Source organism: Lutra lutra, chromosome 14, assembly GCF_902655055.1.
Source record: "Lutra lutra chromosome 14, mLutLut1.2, whole genome shotgun sequence".
Taxonomy (NCBI): domain Eukaryota; kingdom Metazoa; phylum Chordata; class Mammalia; order Carnivora; family Mustelidae; genus Lutra; species Lutra lutra.
In genome coordinates this window covers 65,093,087-65,110,805 of record NC_062291.1, presented here as the reverse complement: position 1 = coordinate 65,110,805, position 17,719 = coordinate 65,093,087, and positions in this window count along the sequence as shown.

Below are 17,719 nucleotides of genomic sequence, written 5' to 3'. Positions count from 1 at the left end.
AATATCTGATTGGGTGCAATGGCCATGTACCATACAGGGACAGGAGTGAGTATGGCTGCCTTTGGCAAAGTCCTTCTGGAAGGTTTCTTTGATTGCTATAATCCTTAGTATCTTCTTTCTCTGAACTCATACTACAAAAATAACCTAAATAATTAGAATTTAACATTCAATTACTTATTTTTTCACTGCTTCTTCTTACTGTCGTTTTCATTTTGTTGATATCTAATTTCCATGCCTTGACTGTAATTTCTCTGAATAAATAAGAGAGCCCTTGCGTATCTCATCCATCTATTAAAATGCTCAGCATAGTGCTGGACACCCAAGGCATTCATTGAAGAGTGGCTGAATCTTGGAAACTAGCTACTATCTTCCTTCTGGAAATTAACAGCAACTTGTTGATAAAGGCACTGAGACTGGAGTCTCCAAACCTTTCTGTCTTTAAGTAAAAAGAAAGACCTTCTTGAGGGTTCAGTGTAAATATTGAATTAGACCAACCTCAAAGGGAACTTCTCTGCTTAGGAAAGCCCAACTACCTCAGGCTTCCTTCTCCAGAGATTTAGGACTCTTTCTTAGCATATATGATATATATAACATGAGTGATGAGAAAGGAATTCTGTGGCTTTGAAAATGCCATCTGGGAATTTGGTAAAACATACTGGACAAATTGCATGCTACTTTTGTGTTTGTGTGATAGTGTGTGTGTGTGCATGTGTGTGTGTGATTGAAAGAAAGAGGGAGAGAGAGAAGGGAGACAGAGAGGGACAGTGAGAAAAGAGAAGACAGAGAGACATAAAATAACAGGAGTAGAAACTATTAACTATAGAAACTATATAACATGTATAGGAACTATATAAAATATATAACGCACATGGAAACTATTCTTACACTTATAATATAAATATAATTATATATTCATATATGATACATACATATATAATTTTTTCCCCTCATCCAAAGGGACCATATGTAAAGGAAACAGTATGATTAGTAGGTTCATTGACAGGAAGATTAGCCTGTACTTAAAACACCAATAAAGCAGGAATACCAAATAAATGAGGAAAAAATGGAAACAATATGATAATTAACACTTTCAAATGTCAAAATTGTCTTGGGGAAGCTTAGGTCTACATTGTTCTTATTTCAGCGTATTTTATGGTTTAGTTTTATTTTTGTTTAGAATTACAGATGACTGCATACTCTTCCTTGTCCTTGAGGGGCCTGAAGATCTAAACAGAGTCCTGGGAAGGTGAGGGATTGCAGGTTAGCAGATGGGAGAAGTAAGAGGCATAAATATTTGTTCAGGCCCTGCATAATGAGTTTTCAGGCTGGCTTCCAATTTCTGATCTAATACTGTCACAGGTGATATGACATGAACAAGTTCACATTTTAGAGCCTTATTATTATTATTATTATTATTATGAGTAGTTAAATGACAATAGCAATATTGACAATCTATTTGCAGGAAAGTTTTGAGATCAAAACAGGACAGAAGTCTAGATTATGATAGTTCTGTACAAACAAAAGCCATCAATAACTTGGTGGGACTTGAGAGACTAGGGAAACAGGAAATGAAAAGAACTTTGTGGTTTCCTACTTTAATTGTGGGAGGAGAACAGTGTCATACAATTAAACATAATAGAGGGCTCACTATAGAGAATTCAGGGAATGGTGCTGGGTTGCAGGTGATTGGTTATACCCAAATAATATTCTGAGCTCTCTACACAACACAAATCTTACATATCTTTATTCCTAGAAAACTGCCAATGATTACATACCATCCCTGCTACTTTGTAAAGCCTTTTGATGGCAGAGATTTTCTTATATGTATTTTCGTACTTTTTCTAGTGGCAAGGGGTCAAAATGTGCAAGATTTGGTTGGGTTTGGGTATTTTGCCATCAACTCAGATGTCAGTCCATTTCACTTTCTTTCTTCTTGATTCACATCTTGGCATAGTGCTTGGGCTTCTGGTTTAGCCAAGGAGGCAGTTATAGTATCCTTTTCAAAAGGAGATCCTGTCTTAAAACATTTATATAATGCATAGTATATAGTAAGTGACATATTAACTATTACTACTTTTTTTAGAATCAATTGATAAATTCATAGGACTATGAATTTTCCTCTGAATAAGTTTTTGGCTGCTTATTACTTGGCTGTATTTTGAATCACATACTTCTGAATTTTTAGTATTGAGAGATTATATGGACAACCATACTCACTTTTTAAGGGGGAAAAAAAAAAACTTAGCCAGAAAGCGACATGACCAATATTACAGAGTAGTTTCCAAAGTATATATAAGATTATGCTTGCTGAGAATATGCCAGAAAAAATAAATAAATCTTCTTTAAATTTTCCTTTGACTGTATTTTGCAGGATCTAATATGTAATATCTGAAATTACAACCAACTTTACTATTGTTATTTCTAAGGAAGTTCTGCATTAACCAAATAAAAAGGAAAAATAAAGCAAATGAAAAAGTGAATAGGGAAAATCTCACTTCCATGATGTCCAAAAGGGTATTAATTTTGAAGACTCTCATAAAAATGCCAAAAATATTCTTTACAATCTAATTACCTGAATAATTATTGAATTTCCAAAACTATTTTAGAAGTGCAAATCTAAACCTTCCTATGTTGTATAAGCAAGAAAGCCTTGGACAGCTTCAGCTCTTTAATTTCATTCTAAATGTCAATTATAAGAAGCTGCTGTCTGTTTGTGAATTCCTAGCTAAAAATTGCTTTCAGTTCTGAAAAAAACGTCAGCCACTCTATGGCAACTCATTCCTTTTTGTTATATAATCATTATCTTTATTATTGGCATATTCAGGGTTTTCCCTTTGGAAAGCTAAAAGAAATCACAAAGAGACTAGCTATATAGAGTTGACATGCCCTTAACAAAGTCTCCATTAAAAGTCTCATTTGGAAAATGTGAACCAAATGAACAAAGTACAGGTTTAATTTTGTTTCATTAGATTGTGAAGAGACCAACATGAATTAATTAGTGTTAACTACAACACGCTTCACTAATATCCTGCCAAAACAAAGATTTCCTACGTGCCAAGATAAGAGACATGTTCAGGAAGATAAGAGAGAAATGTAAGCAGGTTGGTGCAATTATTATTACAATTATTGCTGCAAAGATTTCTAATTGAAAGGGGATTTTGCATGGAGGGGATGGTAATAAGCTCCCTTAAGACTCTGGACTAGAGGGGCGCCTGGGTGGCTCAGTGGGTTAAGGCCTCTGCCTTCGGCTCAGGTCATGATCCCAGGGTCCTGGGATCGAGCCCCACATCGCTTCGGGCTCTCTGCTCAGCAGGGAGCCTGCTTCCCTTCCTCTCTCTCTGCCTGCCTCTCTGCCTACCTGTGATCTCTGTCAATTAAGAAAAAAAAAAAAAGACTCTGGACTAGACATTTAATTTAGGTTTAATGGCATAATTTTATGTTAAATGGATGCAAATTAATTATTAAGGCATATTTATTGTGATCATTCATACAGGCAACAACATTTTAAAATGACAAATAGGGACTTTTGAAGGGTAACCCAGCTACTCGGCTCCATTTGGGTTGAACTGATAGTAAATTGAGAGGTTTTTTGGACATGTTAAGTGGTCATTTATGCGGCGAAGGAGAGCCTCTGTCCATAGCAGAGATATGCCATTGGTAAGGCATTGCCATCAGGTTATGGCTCTGGTCATTTAAACTTTAGCACCTCTTGTTATTAGAACACCTATTGTATAAGTGATGAAATTTTTTAATGCTCTGAGGATTGTTCTCACTCTCTATATTGCAACATAAATCACAATAATACTAGCAAAGTAGTGGTCACATTTTGTCCTCCAGACTTCCTGGAGAGCAAAGTACACATACCAATGGAAGAAAGGCAGGATGCAAACTACTCGCAGTGCTAGACAATGTATACTTATGTATATGCACAAACAGAAATTACTCATTGCAGTAATTTCTAATGATTATCCTGTGCCTTGTAACTACATCCAACAAAGTAATATAATTCAGCTTTTACATCTGGCAAGTGTTCTCTGTGATACATCTAGCTGTCACTCAGAGCTGTCAATGACTTAAAATATTTAAGGTTGCAGAGAGAGTTTATTCTCCCCACAACACACACACATCCCACACAAGTATACTAACCACATAATGCCTTTAAATATTTCCTGATTATTTTAGTATTTGCCTAACACATAACTCTGTGGGAGACATAGAAGATCTCCATGGCTTGGACCCTGGTCTTGAGTTTCTAATGGTAAATTCAGGGACATTTAAACCCATTATTATAAAAAAAATTATATGCTAAGTATTTCCATGATGGTTAGTTAACAGTCACCATTGACTTAGGTAGTTTGGAGAGTCATTAATGGAGGATTAAATTATAGTTTTAGGAATTAGATAGGCAGAGAGATGAAAGGATGGTCCAGAGCAGGAAATGATAGGAAGATTGGAGGGGATTGAAGATGTTAATGAGACAGTGAATAGAAACAAATCTTCACTTGGGGAAGCAGTGGATAAGAAGGCCAGATGGGGGGCACCTGGGTGGCTCAGTGGGTTAAGCCCCTCCCTTCGGCTCAGGTCATGATCTCAGGGTCCTGGGATCAAGTCCCACATTGGGCTCTCTGCTCTGCAGGGAGCCTGCTTCCTCCTCTCTCTCTCTCTGCTTGCCTCTCTGCCCACTTGTGATCTCTCTCTGTCTAAATAAAATCTTAAAAAAAAAAAAAAAGAAGAAGGCCAGATGTGTGGGTTTAGACTTTGGTTTACCTTGCTGGCAGATAGGAGGGACCAATGTATGAGGAATGATATGCATACTGTGATATTTTTATAATAGGCTTTGTCTAATGTCTCCTTCAGAGGCATAGCCACTTCCTAGGGGAAGCGAAGCTTTACTAGAGGTAAGCCACTGCCAAGACACATGGGCTTCTTAGACACTGAGATCTCTTAAAGTAAAATATAAAAGAGTTTTCCCCTCTAAGCTTTGGAGTTAATTTCCAAATGTGATCTCCCTAAAGAAGGGTGGCAAAGTTAAAAATAAAAATAAAAATAAATAAAAAGATATTTTTTTAGCTGCAAACCAATATGGTTTGTACCTCATTATAGAAGGATCTGGGTTGATGCTGCTTGGATAATGGTAGGGTGCTTCTAACATCACGGCACACCACTACCACTGCCCTTGTTTTACAAAACAATTATCAGCATTGAAATTCTATCATTGGGACAACGGCCAACTGCATGAAACCCTTTATGCCCACAAATGCTTATCATCATGAAACAAGTCTTGAGCACTAAGATCCTAAAAATTCTAAAAGATGAGATAGCCACCCTATGGAAAGAGAACTTCATCTCCACAGCTGTGCACACTTTAGAAAACTTTATAGAATGGGAAAATACTTCGCATTTCTCCTATGGAAGTATAAAAAATATAATTAAACATTTATGGACATTTTAAATTCAGGGAAAACTTAAAATAGGTTTGAAATAAATTTTGACAACATTCTGTTCTTTTTGCCTGCCAAAATCTCATTCATTCTTACTTTGTTAGTTGAAGTAGTAATTGTTGCTCTTTGCTTGCTTCCCCCCTGCAAGGAAACAGGCACCATTAGACCAGCATCAGCCACTGAGTAGTATCTGACCTCTGTTACTTCAAACTTTGATATACTTCAAGACCGTTCCGTTTTTCCACACGTACCTTTTTTTTTAAAAAACTCAGATCTGTTTTCTATCTTCTTCCTTGGGTGAGCATGTTAGAAAAAATATGTTATTATCTTTTTAAATAAATGTTTCCCTTCCTTACTATATGTTGGAGACTGATGATAAGTGGTTAATACTTTATGATCTCAAAAAGTGAAATAGGGGCACCTGGGTGGCTCAGTGAGTTAAGCATTTATCTTTGACTCAGGTTGTGATACTGGGGTCCTGGGATCCAGCCTCCTATCCAGCTCCCTGCTCAGCAGGGACTCTGTTTCTTTCCCTCTGCCCCTCTGCCAGTTTGCATGCTCTCTCTCTCTTTGAAATAAGTGAATAAAAATCTTTAATAAAAAAGTGAAGTAGGGGTGCCTGGGTGGCTCAGTGGGTTGAGCCTCTGCCTTCGGCTCAGGTCATGATCCCAGGGTCCTGGGATCGAGCCCCACCATCGGGCTCTCTGCTCAGCGGGGAGCCTGCTTCCTCCTCTGTCTCTTGGCCTGCCCCTCTGCCTACTTGTGATCTCTGTCACATAAATAAATAAAATCTTAAAAAAAAAAAGTAAAGTAATTGGCTATTTGCCTCTGGAACTACTTGCATGTTTTGTTCCCCAGTTTCTCCCTCCTTGCTTGCTTAGTTCTTAGGAGAAAGGGTATTTATTTCTGTCATTCTTGCAACTAGCTTTTTAACCAAATGAATCATGGTTAACTATATGCCCCCCTGTGTGATGTGTAAGCATATTTCATATTCTCCTAGTCGTTAAGACAGAAATTGACTTCCATACACAGACTAGGTGCCTGCCTAGAACCAACTCTTTTATTATTTATTATCACCCTTATTAAGAGGAGAAGGGGGTTTTCCTATCCTCTGTGTGTGCTGACAGTCAGGAAGTGGATATGAATTCCCAGAATTGCCCTGTGAAGGGCAGACAGGGGACATAGTCCCCATGTCTGCTGCTGTCCCCTTTCCTTCTGGCTGTGGACTTCCTTTGGCTGTTTGCAGTCACAGAGGGTCAGAAGCTGAAGTTAGCTGAGTGTGATATCTGTTTACAACATTTCACTCACCATGACAAATGGGACCCAGTCAGGCTCACTGTATTCTGAGCCCATTCCTGGTGGGTTTCATCATTGTTCTTTGACCGAAAGTACAACTCTGAATATATATCTGTCAGGATACAATTCCACAGAGATGCTGAACATTTAACCCTCAGTTAGAAATGGAACTATAAGATAAATTAACCAAATGTATTTTATGACATTAAATCCTGATTTTCCTCCTTTCAGAGAACTTGATCTGTCAGTCTATAGGCAGTATAGCTACGCCTAAAATTTCATGCCACTCAGATTGCTCTGGGTCTCTCTTCAGCCGTAAGCCTCTGTCCGTAATCCTCTAATTTATACAATTTTTTTTTTCCTTCTGTGTGTTCACCATCCTTCTGCCTGTGTTAGAAGCTATTCTACTGTAACTTGGGGCACCTGGGTTGCTCATTCAGTTAAGCATCTGCCTTCGGCTCGGGTCATGATCCTGGGGTCCTGGGATCGAGTCTTACATCAGACTCCCAGCTCAGCGGGAAGCATGATTCTCCCTCTGCCCTCTCCCTGCTCCTACTCACTCTCTCTCTCTCTCTCATGCTCTTTTTCTCTCTCAAATAAATAAAATCTTAAAAAAAAAACACACAGAAGGTATTCTAGGGTAAGTATTCTCTTAATTCACTGCCATACACCTTCTGATTTCCTCATCCTTATCTTCTTCCCCTTCAACCATCTTGGGAAATACTTTCTTTCTTTCTTTTTTTTAACTTCTCCATTCAATAAGCATTAATTGATCACCTCATTTCTTTTGTTTTCAAGGGGCAGTATTTCTGGTTATGTACTTGTTCATATAGCTGAAATATAGAGTTTGGAGTACTCTCCCATACACAGCTGCATGTAGCGGGTCAGAGAGAGGCGCAAAATAATCTTTTCTCTATCTCAATTCCATTTCTCTCTATGAGTACAGGCTCCACTTGTTTTAAAACATAGTCCTCAATGTCTTACTAAAGATAGTTTCCTCCATTCACAGAAGGAAAATAAACCTAAGATGTTCAACTCAAGTGTTCTTAGAGCTTTGGACTCTAGAAGAAGAGAACATCTTTCTCAAAATTCAGAGCAGTTTGGTGAGGTCTCTGATTAACCCAGCCTGGTTTTATGCCCATCACTAGATTTAAAAGGTCCAAGATCAGACATACGAGAATCACATACAATGATGCCTATGTGATTCCTGAAAGGATTCTAGGCAATGCTCTGCCAATGAACCAGTCATTGTGTTAGTTATTGGGCATGCAGAGGTGAAAGACTTGTCTATAAGGAGCTCATAGCTAGTGAAGGAGACAGACCAAACCAAACACAACAAAACACAGTTCTAACGTGGTGTGACAATTACGGAATATCCGTATCCTCAGGTAATCTTAGAGCACAGATGTCTGCAAATCAGAGGAGGCATTACCTGAAGGATTCCTGGAAGAGTTAAATCTTGTAGAATGCCTAGGCATTGGGCAGGTAAAACTGATGAAGGGACGTTGCAAGTAATTATAAAAGCATGGAGGAAATATGGTAGGCAAGACTGCCTGACACAGCCTAGGATCTGTTGGAAGTCCTGGGGATGAAGGGGAAGGTACAGGAGGAAAGAGAGGGAAGCCATTAAAAGCTATAACATAACTCTATGCACATATTCGTAAATGTAAGTTGAGGAACAATAGGAAGAAAGAACCCAGAGTTAGGGGAAGGGAGGGCAGGGAGATCTGTCTGAGGGCAGCTGCACTGAGCTCAGTGGAGTCACACAGGGAAGAGGAACAGCAGTAGGGACGGGACCTGACCTGAAGAGCTATGTAGAAGTTCAGAGGGACAAAACTGGGGGATGAATGGGAGAGACCGGAAGAACGTTCAAATTGATTTCCGGCTTTCTGACCCAGATGAACAGAGCGATGACAGAACAAAACCAAGATCTGGAAGGCTGGAAAAGGATGAATATTAACCAGTGATTTACCAGACATCTATCCTACAAGCCAGCTGGCCTTCCAACGTTGCAGAAGTTCAAGGAGCATTTGCTTGAGGTTAGTTGTCTCATGTTTTTTTCTTTGTCTTCTGAAATGATGAAATCCCATGTCTGTCCTACAAAAATCTCAATTTCACCAGACCTAATTTAACCCAAAGGCCATGGTAAGGCCCCAAAATGCAACCTGAAAAAGTGTAGTCAGTAAGAGGATTGAATCCTGGGTCTGAGGGAGATCTTAGATTGAGAGAGCCTGGCAAGGGGTTCCTGCCGACAAGAAAGAAGCCATGATATTCAGGAGCTCCAGAGTCTGTAAAAGAGCTCTGACAGTGTAAGTGACCTTATACCGAAAATGTAGAAGGGCACTAGTTGGCTACAAAAGCCATTAGAAAAAATCTGTCTTCCTTTTAGATCATATAAGGCTTTTGACTTTCACACAAGCAGTTAGAAAATGTGAAGCCACCTACATTTAAATTATGGATTTACTCTACATCTCTACTATACCTTCCTATTTTCTCTCTTTGAAAACTCTTCTATCCAACTCAAAGCTTCTCAAAGCTTCAGGCTTGTGAAGGAAGAGGGAATATGAGGCATCCACCCCTAATTCAATTTTCTTTAAGAAATAAACATGCTTGAAATAAATATGACAAGGGTCTGTCAAACTTTTATTTTTCTCATTGTTTTTATCTCTGCCTCTCCCATTCTTCTATCTCCCTCTTGTTTTTTCTGTATCAAGACATTTGCTCTCTTTATAGAATAAACAAACTCAAATCCTCATTGTCTGACATCTTACTGACATTCTATAGAAAAATCGGGCCGTAAGTCACGGAGCTGAGTTACCTTAAGGTGAGTAAGAGGAAAAGGAAAAATTATAGGATGAGAGATCACTGTCACTGATTTCTGTCCATGGGGGCAGAGAATCGTACGGTTCACATGAAATACCGTGTGAGCAAAGGCTGCATAGATAAGGCTAATCTTCAGGTGACATTCTCAGAGCTAAAACTAAGAACCATAAGGCAAAGCAACATCCTCAACCCCTACATCTAAGTAAAATCCCCCTCTAGACCTTTGACTCTCTGAGCCTCATTCTGACCTCTATTCTATTCATATTTAGTTCTTCTTGAGGTACCACATGGGAGGCTCCTCAACCTTTATCCCACTGACTGTATCCACTGGTCCCTTTCTTCTTACCATATTCCCTGGCCAGGCTTCAGATGCCCCAACTCCAGACAATAACCCAGATTAGCTCCATCTACAAAAGCATTTCCAATCAAGAATACTTTGAGTCTGTATGGATAAAACTGCATCCTTCTGTGACCACCTGTTTGTTAACTGTTCTGCATTATGGTCTTAGCTCATTCATTCAGCAGCCATTAGGTCGAGCATTTGTATAGGCATACAAGCCCTTTGTTGATCCCTGGTGATACAGAACACATTAAATGAGATATGCTCTCAGGTCTCATGGAATTTTATGTAAATTGACAGTGTCTATTCAGTAAGTTAAGTTCTAGCTGGAGACATGAAGAGAATGCTATGAGAGCACAGAGCAGGTGCAGAGATTTCAGGCCTGGGGGACAAGGAAGACAAGGGGCCTCAGCTAAATTTGACAGAGACATAAAGCTCTACCTGTTTGGGAGATAGGGTGGGACATCCCAGAACACTGGAAAATACTGCCATGCTGAAGGGGTTTGAAGCAGGTTCACGTGGTTGCCATTGAGAATGCAATCAGCGGTGGGAAATAGGCTGGAGAAAATCTCCAATAGAAGGTCTCAAATGTAGATACCCATCAACATCATCCTGGGAACTTACTAAGGGATCCATTCCTGGTGGGATCTAGGAAATCTGATTCAATGGGCCCAGTAATTTACATTTTTAACAAGCTCTTTTACCATGGTATTATTCTAGGAAATGAGGAATCTTGAATGTTGAGCAAAGACATTTGAAAGGGATCTTGAAAGATTCAGAGAGCCTTATAGGGTCTTAAGTAGGAGAAGGATAGATCCTGCTGATGGAGCACTTGACTAATTAAGGACTAGTTAAAAGACAATTGCAGTGATTCACTTATTAGATTTATACACCATAGAGATTACATCACATGGTTTTGGTTTTTTCCAATCCCCCAAAGCAGTGTTTCTAAACTATATTATATCACAGTGACCTGAGATACTGAAAAATAAAAATACCCGAGCTTTGTTCCTTACATACTAGATTAAATCCCCAGGTTGGGACCCAGTGATCTACATTTTAATAAGTTCAAGTGAGTCTCACACACCATGCACAGCCCTGCATCTCCAGGACATTTCAAAGTAACCTTGTCAGTACCTTTCAGAGTAGCCCTCCGGGTGACCATGATGGGTTCTAATCTCAGTGCTTTCTAGCATCTCAAACATAGAAATCATAGTACAATGTATCATCCTTAAAGTAATATTTTGTCAGAGCAGGGGTTTTAGTATTTCCCGGAAGCACTACATTCCCATCTCTACAGCAGTTACAAAACAATACAAAACAAAAAGTCCTTATGCAAACTTCTCAGGCTCCTCCTGGAGGAACAGCAGTCTCTCAAAGTCACATGGAAATAACCACATATTAAGATGTATCTTTGAAAAGAGTTGCCAATGCTTCTGTGAAGCTTAAAGAGCTTTCCTTAAAAGAAATCAGGTAATTCGTTTTGCATTAAAGTTAAGCACTTGGCTTAGTTTTCTTTCATTTTTCTTCTTGTAAATCTCTGACTAAATTAATTAAGCTGGTGTTTAAAACCAGCAGCCAACCTGACACAGGAGGCTGTGCAGCAAGAGGGGTGTTGGCAGTGAACTTAGAACAGAACTCAGAATCTGCTGCTTGGAATGAGGGGCCTGCTTTTCCCTTGTCCCTCTCCATACCCCCAGTCCACACACGACTGCCTGCCAAGACCTCCCAGGCCAAATCCCTGAATCCCACAGCTGACTTTTTTTCCTGTTATATATAAGGGATGACAAGTGTATGAACAATAAAGAAGAAGTCCAGAAATTTTCCACCCACAAGTTTAACAGCGTTAACAATTGTCATTAATCCCATTACCCCAAACGGACTAAGAGCACTTCGGCCAATGAGAGCAGAGGGCTCTGCCCTTAGCAGAAGCAGAAGGAGGTCCAGAGAGCTTAGTCACATCAGGCACGATGGCTAATTTGATGTGTCAACCTGATTGGGCCAAGGGATGCCCAGAGAGATGGTAAACATGATTTCTGTGTGTGTATGTGAGGGTGCTTCAGGAAGAGATTAGCATTTGAATCAGTAGACCAAGGAAAGAGGATTGCCCTCATCAAAGCGGGATGGGCATCATCTAATGCGTTGAAGGACTGAACAGAATAAAAAGGTAAAGGAAGGCAAATTTGCTCTTTTTGCCTAAGATGAAGCATCTATCTTCTCCTGTCTTTGGACATTGTTGCTCCCAGTTCTTGGACCTTCAGGACTGGGACTGGGACTACACCATTTACTCCCTTGGCTCTCAGGCCTTTGGACATGGACTGGATTATACTACCAGCTTTTCTGATTCTCCAGCTCATGCAGGGTAAATTGTGGAACTTCTCGGTCTCTATAATATATAAGAGTGCAAGCTAATTCTTACAGTAAATTTCCTCTTGTGGATTTCTATCTATATATCCTTTCTAAAAGATTTTATTTCAATTGCAGTTAACAAAAATTGTACTATTATTTTCAGGTGTACAATTTAGTGATTCAGCACTTCCATACATCACCCAGAGCTCATCACGAGTGCCCTCCTTTATCCCCCTCGCCTATTTAACCCTCCCCTCAACCCTGTAACCATCAGTGTGTCTCTACAGTTAAGAATCTGTTTCTTGCTCTGTCTCTCTCTCTTTTTTCTCCTGTGCTCACTTGTTTTGTTTCTTAAATTCCACATATGAATGAAATCGCATGGTGTTTGTCTTTCTTTCTCTGATGGCTTATTTCACTTAGCATAATACTCTTCAGCTCCAATCATGTCATTACAAATGGCAAGATTTCATTCTTTTTTTTAATCAGTCAAATTTTCTTTTTTATGGCTGAGTAAATGACATTATCTGATAAAGGGTTAGTATCCATAATATATTAAGAATATATAAAGCTCAGTAGCCCCAAAACTAATAATCCAATTAAGAAATGGGCAGAAGACATGAATAGACTTTTTTCCCAAGAGGACATACAGATGGTATGAAAAGAAGCTCAACATCACTCATCATCAGGGAAATACAAATCAAAACTACAATGAGATACCACCTCACACCTTTCAGAATGGCTAAAAGCAACAAGGCAAAAAACAACAGTGTGGGTGAGGATGTGGAGAAAGGGGAACTCTCTTGCTCTGTTGGTAGGAATGCAAACTGGTGCAACCACTTTGGAAGACAGTATGGAGGTTCAACAAAAAGTTAAAAATAGAATTACCTTATGACCCAGCAATGGTACTACTAGGTATTTACCCAAACAATACAAAAATACTAATTTAAAGGGATAGATACACCCGATGTTTTTAACAGGATTATCTACAATAACCAAATAACGGAAATAGCCCAAATGTCCATTGACTGATGAGTAGAAAAAGAAGAGGTAGCATATATACACAACAGATTTTTCTCTATATATAACCTATCGGTGATCAAGGTAATTTCTCTTCCTTCTTACTTCCTTCCTTCTCATTATCTTACAACTTTTCTCTTTCTCTCCTGTCCTCCTTTCTTCACTCGTGTCCTTCTTTCCTTTTTATTGAAATTAGTCAAGCACCTACCATGTGGGTGGCATGATGAATCAGTGGTGACAAAAGAGCAAAAATCCCTGCCCCTTAGGGATGAACAATTAGAAAATCAATGAACACCAATAACTAAAATTGGGACACATGCTATAAAGCAACAGAACCAAATGCTGTGGAAGAGGATAACAGAGGGGACTTTCCATGGGGTGGAGATGGTGAGGCATATTCTCAACTGTTACCATGAGGCACTGGAAGGAGCACAGAATGCAGAGAAGGTGTGTTCCTGGCAGAAGGGACAGTGGCAGAGGCTCCTGGGATGCTGCTCTGAAGATTTGAGAGTAACTTGTTTGTCTCTTGAAGGCCACTGTCTCTATTTTTTTTTTCATTTCTTTTTAATAAGAAATCACATTTTTCTAAGTGTTCTAAGTGGAAATGTCAAAGGGCTCTGTAAGGGAGAAGTTGTTTTCAAAGTGAATTGTTTACTCTCTTTCAAGTTTAAGACATGAGTGGCTTGAGTGCCTGAGGATCACGGCACCAAACAACAACAACAAAAACCACTGGAAAAGGACTCCATGTGAGCAAAGCTGTTCCCTTGTCATAATTAACCCTCGTCATAAGCTCTCCATTCAGCACAGTTTCTCCTAGAGTTCACTGCCAGAGAGAAGAAGGCATCTTGTCATCTGCGGTAATTATATGGGTTCAGTTATTTGAGTCCCTGAAATTTGTTTGACCTGAAGATTAAGGCAATTTAAGCCAAAATTTGTTTTGGTTCTAGAGTGGGACAGGCAGTGGGGCACGGGGGTTGGGGGTCCTAAATTTGAGACTGTGGCAGCTTTGAAATGCCAGCTGGGCCCTGGTGGGGCAGAGACGGGGCTGACCCTTTGCCTGTCTGATTTGTGCCTGTCTCTGCAATGCAGGTGATGTGATTCGACACCAATTAGCAGGCATGGACAAAAGTCAGCCGTTTCCCCAGTTAGTAGTAACCGAAGAGAACCATGCACCTCTTCAAACATGACAAGCGGCACACAAGTCATTGCCTTCGTTAATGCTCATCAGGGCTGACAGGCAGCGAGTTACGGAGAGATGCTGGAAAGGCAGAAAATGTGATTGGCCACACACGGCATCAGGGAGGACAAAACCTCCTGAGGTTTGGAGCAGGTGAAATAACCACGCGAAATCTAAGTTTATTACTGCCCCAGAGCATGGACTCAGAAGGTGTCTGTAAATATCCTGTGCATGTCAAGGGACTCGCTGGACCAGGAAGAGGGAAGATGCTTCCCGAAGACTCCCGGCCTCCACTCTGCTGTGTAAAGTCTGACATGTTAACTCATTTCCAGAGACCACGGAAGTTTGTAATCATGCTCACAAACAATAAAAAAAACTTAAGTGTGGCTTTGGTGGGTACCATTTTATAATTTATATCTGTGTTTGTTTCAAATCATGACCCTCGATGCAAAAAAAAATGAACTTGCCACATAACGAATGTTGGTCATGCCCCTCGCTGCCAGAACTGACCTAAAACTCTGCTGTCTTGGGCTTTTTGCCAGCATAAGAACAAGGGGGACCCCATTTTCTCAAGACCCCCCAGATCCTCAACTGAGAATTCTTTCCAATTCATATCTCTCTATGAAAATTTCTCTTTATAAAGCACATTTTAGGGGCACCTGGGTGGCTCAGTGGGTTAAAGCCTCTGCCTTCGGCTCAGGTCATGATCCCAGGGTCCTGGGATCAAGCCCCACGTCTGGCTCTCTGCTAAGTGGGGAGCCTGCTTCCTCCTCTCTCTCTCTGCCTGCCTCTCTGCCTGCTTGTGATCTCTGTCTGTCAAATAAAATAAATAAATAAATAAATAAAATTTAAAAAATAAAATAAAGAATATTTTTTACTTACATTGGTCCTCTTTTTGTCTATGATCCAAAGAAAGAAAGAAAGATCCACAGGATTTTTTAAGATACAGAAACCAGGTGTAAATATATATATATATTTAATATATGTAAATATATAATATATTATATATTATATATTTATTATATATATGTACATATATATATACATATATATGATTAATTATCTTAACCTTTAGGTCACACAGATTTCAGGAACTCAAATAACTGAACCCACAAAATTACTGCAAATCACAAGATGCCTTCCTCTCTCCAGCAGACAACTCATATGTTGACATATGTATATGTATACATATATACACACATTATCATGCTTTAAAAAAAAACTACATATTTTATATTATCAGTTAAAGAAGTGAGCTGAGAAATTATAGGCCCAATGGGAAGGAATTTTTCCTTCATATACTTTGGAATTTGGGACTTTTACAATTAGCATGAATATGCAGGTTGATGGTATAAACTTATATGATTATATAATCAGTAGTATGGAGAACTCAGAAGCAGGAATGGGACCTTCAAGTTTTGCATGACTCCACCAAAATCCCAGAGAACCAACATCCAGGGGGACAAAGTGACTTACACATCTGACCAAAACCAGTTTGTTGGTTTAAAATGATATAAATAGTCAATACCTGCCTTCCTCCGTCCTCTCAGTATTTACAGAATGTCTATCTCTCCTTCCAAGTAGTCTGACAAAAGGCATGTTTCACTCAAGTCAGACCATAGCTACACCCAAACTCTAAATTCAAACTCAAAAAACTCAGTTGATAAAAACAATATTTATGACCAATTGCCTGAAGGAAGTGCCATTCTGTCGCCTCCCTCAATCAGCATTTCCTAAGTGTGTCTTTTGGGACATAAATTCCACAAGATGTCCTGTCCAGTGAAGAAAGAATTCTTCAGTCAACCAAGTTTGGCAAATGCTACATATTATATCCCCTTCTAGAAGTTTAGTTCACAGGGTGCTCTGAGAATTCAGGAAGTCAAGAAAAAGCCTCCCATTTATTAAACTAGAATTTTCCAAACTTATTTGGTAAAGAACCTATTTTTGTGCAAAATCCAGTGTAATGCACTCGGGAAATGCCATGCCAGCTGCTCCCAAACGTACTCCCCATTTGCACGCAACGCCTCCTTCCCCAGCCCCTGCGGTGTGCTCCGTCCTCCTGCTTCTCTGTAGCCTGGCAGTTTTTGATGCTTCCCCTCACTTTCTGTCAATGCACTTTAAAACATGTTATTTCCATCAGTGGGGAAATTATTGTGAAATTTTGATCTTACCATCAAGGATAGAAAGTCACTAAATTTGAGCTACTATTATGAACAAGCAGAATGCTGAATTCTCTCACAGACCGCCCCCCCCAAGATAAACCTTGGAAGGATCCTATGAAGAGATCACTGTTATTCTCAGTTAGTGATGAGGAAAAGAGCCCAAATGAGCCCGTGAAGCCTTGCCCAAGATGGCGCAGAGGGGTCAATTCCAGAGCCTGGATTCAAACCCAAACAGCCGGACCCCTCCGCTCACAGTTGTAACCTCTGTATCATCAATTGTCTAAGAAAACCCACGAGGGACTGTTGTTAGTGATTTCCCTGCCAGAAATATTTTTTATTCTAACTACTTATTATTTTTTTAAATATTTTGTTCACTATATGTTATGAAAAGGGTGTGTTTCCTTTTTCCCATTGGTACCCAAATACCTACAACCCCAAGTGTGGCTTAGCAGGTGTACAGAACTTCAAGGCATGTGTGTGGTGGACCAACTTTATACTGGCACCACATGACATTTTTACTCTTATTTTCCCTTTGCCTCATTTTACCTCATTTTGTTTCTCATCAGTTTTAATTCACTTTTTTATTGTTCTGCTGTGCCTATGCTATACAACTACAAGGAGACAAGACAGAAACATACCGTATCTCTAGCACTTTCTATACATCTTCTAAGTGCCACAGACCTTTCCTCTCCAGCTGCATCATCATAAAATATCATTATGAAAATGAGCCAGGATTGAGTTTCAGTCATAAACATACTTTCTTTGCTAGAGAGCTTTAACCCAGCCAGTCATTTAGCATACAGTGTGCCACATGGGAGAAAATTTGTCAAGAGCCCAGTTTGTTATCGATAGATAAGTAAAAGGTAGTTAATGTAAATTGCATGTCTAAAATTCATTCCACTTACGGTTCAGGAAGGACCTTGAGACTGACATCCAAAGATTGCAGTAAGAGTGAGGAACGTGGTGGTCATTCTCCATTTACTCGAGCATCTTTCTCCAGAGATCACTTTGCCGTTGTCCTATTTACTCCTCCTCGTTACACTTCTTTGGTCGCTCTGGCGTGTTACACGAGCCTTGAAACCTGAGCAAACATTAGCGGCAGTTCCCCAGAGCA